Below are 8,383 nucleotides of genomic sequence, written 5' to 3'. Positions count from 1 at the left end.
AAAGTGTTATTGACTAAAATCAAATATAGCTACAGAAACCACTTGCTCAGCTTCCTGTAGTTCAGGATACGCAGATTTTGTGTATACTTTGCTATAATATTACACTTAAGAATTGAAATTGCATTTCAAAGGACCAATGGATATTATTATTTGTGAAACTGAACATATTATGTGCTACTTGTAAACATTATCTATAAATCAGTACTTGGGAAAGTTGTACTTTCTTAACCTATGAATACCAGGAATAAAATATGAAAAATTAAACATAGAACAAATTACCCTGGGAGCACAAATCTTTGAGAAGTTGGAAATACCTCCCTCCTCCAGGGGAAAATTACTGAGCAATCTTTTCCTTAGCTTCCCCACTGCGCGCATGCTGATCTGTGCCATCCCTTTGGTTGTTGTGCAGCCGTCATTAATGAGATGGAAATAGTGGGCCGTACATTCCGTACGCACGGCAGACTCTGAAGAGCTCAGCAAAGCAGGGAGAAATGACCTCTAACATGTGTAAAATTCTCCACTTTCAAATTCTTCAACTTATTTCAGAGTTCATCTCATGACCCTCCTATTTAGCAATTTCAGGGGACAAAAAAACTTGCCACGTCCTTCTCCACTAAGCCAATTCTCTGAAAATGGATAGACAGACAGACTGGCCTCAGTGTTTATAAACAATTTTGACAGTAATATGGATAAACAGGCTTCCCTGGTGGCTCAGCTGATAAAGAATCCGCCTGCAATGCGGAAGACCTGGGTTCCATCTCTGGATTCGATCCCTGGGTTGGGAAGATCCCCTGGAGAAGGGAACGGATATCCACTCCAGTATTCTTGCCTGGAGAATTCCATGGACTGTATAGTCCATAGGATCACAAAGAGTTGGACACGACTGAGCAACTTTCACTTTCACTTTTCACTTTGGGATAGAGAGTTGTCTCTCCTGGTCACTGCTCTGTACTCTTCCTCACTGCATGCAGTGCTGACTGCACCTCCATCACTTTCTTGCACATTTGCACGCCTCTTTCTATGATCAAAGGGTTGTGCCTGTGGCACTTCAACCATTCCATTTGTTCTGAAAGTGGAACACCTTTGGCCAGTTTGGTATGGCTTGAATGAAGAAAGTTCCAAGGGCTCTTCTAAGTTATCTTCTATGGAAGTGTTTCTTACAACCACCCAGTTGCTGCATTTGAAGAAAAGCTTTACTTGGTGTTTGCCCCACATTTAATCTAATGTCAGAGGATTTAGAATTTCGAAACTGACCTACGGAACAGAGGTTGAAAGCACTTTACTCTTGTTCAATACCCAGGTTCTCTTACTGCCTGGGTATCTACCTGGTCCCTTTCCATGAACATTTTTTTAACCCTTTCAAATCTTCAGTATAAATTTATTACCTCTACCATCATTTGTAAAGTTGGAAAATCACCCCTTCAGCTATTTGATAGGCTTCCCAAAGTGAAGGATTTGATATCCATCAACTAGAGCAACTCAGAAGCAACTTGCTCTTCCATCACTTTCCTTTCTTTCCTTTCTTCACTCCCCAGTCCTTCCACACACAACGCTGGGAGGAGAGCACTCCTTCTCAGGTGATGGGCACCATCTACTTGGCACATTACTGGGTAATTTGAGGCAGAAACAAGAGGATATAATTTCTTTCCTCAGGGCACATTTGGATGCTGTTATAGACTGAATGTTTGTGTCCCCCCACATTCATTTATTGAACTCTAATTCCCAATGTGATGGTATTTTACCAAGTAAAGCTTTGAGAGGTAATTAGGTCAGAAAGGCAGAGCCCTTGTGAATGCAATTAATACCTTTACACAAAAGGCCAGTTCTTGCTGCTGTTCAGATGCTCAGTCTGACTCTTTGCAACCCCATGGACTGCAGCACACCAGGCTTCCTTGTCCTTCACGATCTCCTGGAGTTGGCTCAGATTCATGTCCACTGAGGTGGTGATGCTTTCTATCTCATCCTCTGCTGCCCTCTTCTCCTTTTACCCTCAATCTTTCCCTTCATCAGGGTCTTTTCCGATGAGTCGGCTCTTCACATCAGGTGGCCAGAGTATTGGAGCTTCAGCTTCAGCATCAGTCCTTCCAATGAATATTCAGGGTTGGTTTCCTTTATGCTTGACTGGTTTGATCTCCTTGCAGTCAAACAGACTCTCAAGAGTCATCTTCAGTACCAAAATTTGAAAACATCAATCCTTTGGCACTCAGCCTTATTCATGGTCCAACTCTTACATCTATACACAACTACTAAAAAAACCATTGCTTTGACTATATGGACCTTTGTTGACAAAGTAATGTCTGTGCTTTTAACATGCTGTCTGGGTCTGCCATAGCTTTTCTTCCAAGGAGCCAGCCTCTTTTAATTTCATGGCTGCAGTCACCATGGCTGCAGTGATTTTGGAGCCCAAGAAAAAAGGCCAGAGAACTAGCTTACTCTCTTTCTGCCATGTGAGAATACAGTCAGCCACCTGTAACCAAAAGGGAACTCTCTCAGAACCTGACCACGCTAGCACCCTGATCTCAGACTTCCAGCCCCCAGAACTGTGAGAAATCAATCTTGGTTGTTGATAAGCAACCCAGTTTGTGGTATTTTGTTATAGCAGTCAAAGTTAATACAGATGCTAACACTCTGAATGAAAGAAATCCTTATATTTCGTTTCAAAACATACTCTCTCTTTGACTTCCATCTTCAATCTCTTCCTAACAACCCTGAGTCTTTTTCTTTTTTTTCATTGTACTCTCCTTCTGGCAACTCTATTCTTGCAAAGCCATGGCAGGACATCTTTACATTAATTTTTTACATAGGAAACACTAAAAGGAAAATCTCTACCACCATTAGTGACTAAGTATTGAGAACCTATGTTCTCAGTCCTCCTCCATGTTACATTCTTTGTATTCTGGGATGATAACATTCAATATATTTGAATTGTTGACATATTGAAAATAAAGTTTAAGATATATTCATATATGTATATGCTATATTGCTATAACAATAGCAATTTAGAATATGGAACTCAAGAGACAACTATTATATATATAATATATATATAGTTATATATAAATAGTATACCATATACTATTTATATAATATGAAAATTAAAGTCACGCAGTTGTGTCCGACTCTTTATGACCCCATGGACCGTCCATGGAATTCTCCAGGCCAGAATACTGGAGTGGGTAGCCTTTCCCTTCCCCAGGGGAATCTTCCCAACCCAGGGATCAAACCCAGGTCTCCTGCATTGCAGGCAGATTCTTTACCAGCTGAGCCACAAGGGAAGCCCAAGAACACTGGGGTGGGTAGCCTATCCCTTCTCCAGTGGATCTTTCAGACCCAGGAATCGAACCGGGGTCTCCTGCATTGCAGGCGGATTCTTTACCTACTGAGTTATCAGGGAAACGCATTTATATAATATATATTGTATATTATCTTTTTCTTGAAATTTACCCAAATACACATACTATAAAATAAAACATTTATTAAGACAATCAGGGAAATCTGGACACTGGATATTTGATAAAATTTATTTTAGTTGCAATACTGGTACTGTAGTTTTTCTTTTTGTACAGTCCAGGTCTTTATTTTTACACCCTTTAGGCCATGAATTCATAGGGAATGGGCTCCAACAGTTCGGGTTCCTTTCCACTGGTCCTCACAAAGTGTGCTTCTCTGGGTGGAGCAGGCTGGCGCTTCAGCTGAACCCAAGTCCCTTTCTCTTTGGCTTCCTTCTTTTTCTGATCATTTTCCTTCACATGTTTTAGGAAGCTACCTCGGCTCTTAGGGTGCTTAATATGCTCGATACGCACATTAATTCTCTTGGCAAGAATCTTGCCCTTAACTTGTTTGTTTACAATGATGCCAACAGCATGCTGGGTAACACTGTAGACTCTCCCAGTTTTGCCACGGTAACACTTGCGGGGCATTCCTTTTTGAACAGTACCCATTCCCTTGATATCTACAATATCACCCTTCTTGTAGATTCGCATGTATGCGGCCAAAGGAACAACTCCATGTTTTCTAAAAGGCCTAGAGAACACGTAGCGGGTGCCCTCCTCTTTCCCTTTGTGTTGGTTATTTTGGCAAATTAGCCTGAGGGGCTGGGGGAGAGACGGAGCTGGCCTTTTCTTTTTTTTTTTCTTTTTTTTTTCCATTTATTTTTATTAGTTGGAGGCTAATTACTTTACAATATTGTAGTGGTTTTTGTCATACCTTGACATGAATCAGCCATGGATTTACATGTGTTCCCCATCCTGAACCCCCCTCCCACCTCCCTCCCCAACCCTTCCCTCTGGGTCTTCCCAGTGCACCAGCCCTGAGCACTTGTCTCATGCATCCAACCTGGCCTGGCGATCTGTTTCACACTTGATAATATACATGTTTCAATGCAACACAGACATATAGAACAGACTTTGGACTCTATGGGAGAAAGTGAGGGTGGGATGATCTGAGAGAAGAGTGCTGGCCTTTTCTGTAGTTTTTCTTAACTACTCTATCTTTTAGGGATACTAAAATACTTTTGGATGAAATGATAAACTGTCTGGGACTTGCTTCAAAATAATCTGGAGGCAGAGGTGAGTGAAGAGCCTCATGGAGGAAACAGGATCACTACACGCTACTTCTTTTCATCTGTATGCTAAAATTCCCCACCATAAAAAGTAAGAAAACACAGACAGACAGACACATATTTACTCAGCCACTAGTTACTTGAGTGAGAAGAGTCCAGGTCTCACTCCCAAACTCCCCAGCCTTCTGCAGAGAGATGGAGGCCCAACGTCCCAGGCCACAGTTCTGAGCGCCTCAGCAATAGGGGCCATCTGCCCCTGGGAGCAGCACTGCCAGCTTCAGCTGGCTCGTGTGGGAGAGATGAAGAAGGCCCAAGTGAATGGACATGTGTCCCAACACACACAGAGGAGGAGAGGGCAGCACGGAGGTTAACGTCCGCAGGGAAGCAGGAGAGGCCGCTTGCCCTCAGAGTCCAGGTCCTCTCGGTGATCTGGGCCCACTGGGTTCGGGGCATTCAGTGCTAGGAAGCCTCCCCAGGGAGGCACCTGGGTGCGGCAGCGCTCAGGCTCCTGGCTCACGCTCAGCCTCGAGGCTGAGGAGGGCAGGACTGGCCTGGAGCCTGGCACACTCTCTATGGTGAGCCAGCAGAGACTCAGATCTCTGTATTGCCTCCACTCCTGCTTCTCACTGCAGGATAGCACAGAAGATGGAAACGAAGAAGGTAAATTCAAACTGGGGTGAGGTAGGAGCACCACAAACATTTAACTCTTCCCCAGCCTTGGCTAGGAGTAGGAGGAAACAGTGCCTGGATGGTAGAAAGAGGATGGCAATCACCCATGGAGACAAGCCAAAAACTGGGGGCCTGGGGACTGCCTGGCCTTTGGAACCCAAAATACGATTATTTGTGTCACAAGTGTATGTCTTGGGAACGTGGCTGCTTGTACTTCATTTCCTTTTCATTTGTCCAATATCAGCCTCCCCCAGTATCACTGTTTATTGAATACCTGTGTCAAACATGTTATCTCCTTTAATCTTCCCCCAAAGGTTACCTGAAGGAAAAAACACCACCTGAGGAAGGTGCCATCAGCCTCACATTATAGATACAGAAACTGAGGCTGGAAAGTTAAGCAACTTCCCAGAGCTCATATAGCTTGTAAGTGGAAGAGCTGGGACGCAAGCCTTGTATAACTTCATTAAGTTGTCTCTACACTGGGGAAGGTAATGTTGACCCTGGAAATCTGCCCAAGGTCCCCCAAAAGAGAGGGGCTCCTAGGAGACAAAATTTGAGACTGTATTCTCCTATCACAACTGGCAGTTCTAGGTTTAGATGGATAAGAGGAGGCTGTTCCCATGCTCTGCACCATCCTTGGTACACCGAGTGCCTCACAAAGCGTCCCTGCCCACCATCACATCCTATCCCAGGTCCCAGAAATCTCCTGGGATCCACGAGCAGCTCCCGTTATCATCTGCAGACAACAATGCTCGTGTCAGCCGTCTGCCAATCCCCTGGCCACCCGGCTTGAACCACTGAGCATCGGGACACAGTAAGCGCATGCACTGCTCTCTCTCCCCTTTCTTACCACCACAGACCAGTTTCTTTTCCCTCTCTTCCATCAGTAGAGGGAGCTCTGGCCAGCTCACCAGGAATCTCAGAATCAGATGCCACTTTCTGAACTCAAGCACATTTGACCTCGGCTACCAGGAACTATCAGCTCTCTCTCTCTCTCTCCCCTGGCCCTGTGACACATCCTCTGGGGCCTCTAGTCTAGCAGGTGACCCCCCGGCCTCTGCTGTGGGTTGACTCTCAGAACTGCCCAGGGCTCCACCCTCCTCCTGCCCTGGCCTCTCTTCTCAGCTGATCTGCAGCCTCACCTGATCCCCGGGCCTCTGGCTGCTTACTCTGCCCTGATCACGTCCTATTGGCCTGTGCCCTCCTGTTCGCCTCGCCACTTCAGGACCTGGATGCAATGAACGCCATGCTGCAGGGCGTGGTATCTGGCTTTTCTGGTGGTCGACTAACACAACCCCAGCAAGTGATGGGGAGCAAACACCCAACGGGGCAAACCTGGGGCAACGAAGGACAGGAGACAGAGCAGAGAGGAGGCTGAGTCAGCTCTCCACCTCCCCATCAGCCCAAACACAGTGTTTCTGCATCGTCTATCCAGAGACCACACACGGACAAGAGGCCAGCTGTGTATTGGTGAAGCAGTGGCCAACTCATTAAAACACGCCTTGTGCTTCCTTCGCCTTCCTTGCCTAGCTTTCCTCACCCTCACTGCTTGGGTAGTGGATCTACCAATAAAGCACCAGCACTTCAGCTCTGCCTCAGGTTCAGTGTTCTAAGTAACCTGAATTGAAACAACACACCTCATCTCAATCATGCCTTCAGCCACCACTGACACACTCCCACCCCATTCCCCAAACTGCATCTGCAATCCAGACTTCTCTGCTGAGCTTGATCCAACCACAATGGACATCTCTACTAGGACACTCTCACAGGCACCTCAAACTCATTCCTAAAATGAAACCGCAGTGCTCCTTCTCGAACATGTGCCCGTCTCCTGTGTTTTGGGGGAGGCAGAGATGAAAGACATTTTAAAAGAACTCTCAGTCTGGCTAAAGGGGGAGACAGATGGGCTAACTCACAATTAGTTGAAAGAGAAGCTCACTGGCATAAAGGAATGCCGAAGGATCATGTACTAAAAAAGAGAAAGTGGCCTGCTGCGTGCCACCCTTGCATGCATTAACTCTTTCAGCCTTCACCACAGCCCTGTAAGGTATTGTTATTTCTATTTTGCAGTTGAGAAAGCAGACCAAGAGATGAGAAATCTCGACAACGTCACAAAGCGACTAAATCCAAGCACACCTGAAAAAAAAAAGGTTAAGGTTTTTTGCTCCTCCAGAAGAGGAGACCTAAGAGGTTACTGGGATTGGCATTTTTCTAAGGTAGCAAAGCCAGAACTGTCTTGATAAATGACCAGGATGTCAGCTAAGAGGGGCTGGGGTGGGGGCAGAGAGGTGGGAAGAAAGAAAGGGGGTAACGGGCATTCTGGGCAGTGGGAAGAGGCTGAGCAATCACAGGGTGGCAGAGCAGGTGCAGGGAGACACTGACGCTTGACCCGAAGGCGCAGAAGCGGCAGGAGAAGTGGGCAGGCGCCAAGTCCCGGACGTGTGCCATGCTAACCTCTAGGCACTCGGAGGAACCCTTTCAGGATTCTGTTTAACTTTTAAATTCTACTTGGAAAAACCATTTCAGGATTTAAACAGAGAAGGACATGGCCCAGGGTGTATTTTGGAAAGGTGTCCCTCGGGCCTCTGTGAGAACTGAGAGAGAGGCAATGGAGGTAGGATGACCACTCTAAAGACTGCTGAAATACCCACAGCAAAAAACCACACACCAAGTGAGCCGTACGGGGCGGGAGTGGCGGGAAGTGAACAGATCTGAGGGACGGTAATGAAGGAGGAGCTGAACTGAACTGAGTAACTAAGTTAGCTCAGGAGCGGGGAAAGGACATCAGGCCTGGTGTGTGCCTTGCCGTACACAGGACATGCAGAAGGTGATTTCCATTTTAGACACAGGCTCACACGGCAACTGAATAAATCTAAGCGTGGCATTCGGGGAGCAGTAACGGTGAGGAGCCACCTCCAAGGAAAAAGAACAGAACAAGAAAGACCCGTCCTCTTCTCACGCCCCCAGGAGTTGCCTAGTCATGGCCCTTGGAATCTTAACCACTGAGGGGAAGGCAGGTCAGCCAATTAGGTTGACAGGACAGGAACACAATCCAATCCCAGGGAAAAACAGTGTGGTCTGCAATTTCCTCAGCACTAGGGCAGCCCAGTGTGGAGAGGTGAGGTAAAAACTCTGTGATATCAAAACACAGCC

Source organism: Cervus canadensis, chromosome 5, assembly GCF_019320065.1.
Source record: "Cervus canadensis isolate Bull #8, Minnesota chromosome 5, ASM1932006v1, whole genome shotgun sequence".
In the NCBI taxonomy this organism is placed as follows: domain Eukaryota; kingdom Metazoa; phylum Chordata; class Mammalia; order Artiodactyla; family Cervidae; genus Cervus; species Cervus canadensis.
The sequence above is the reverse complement of the archived record's forward strand: the minus strand, read 5'-3'. Positions refer to the sequence as shown.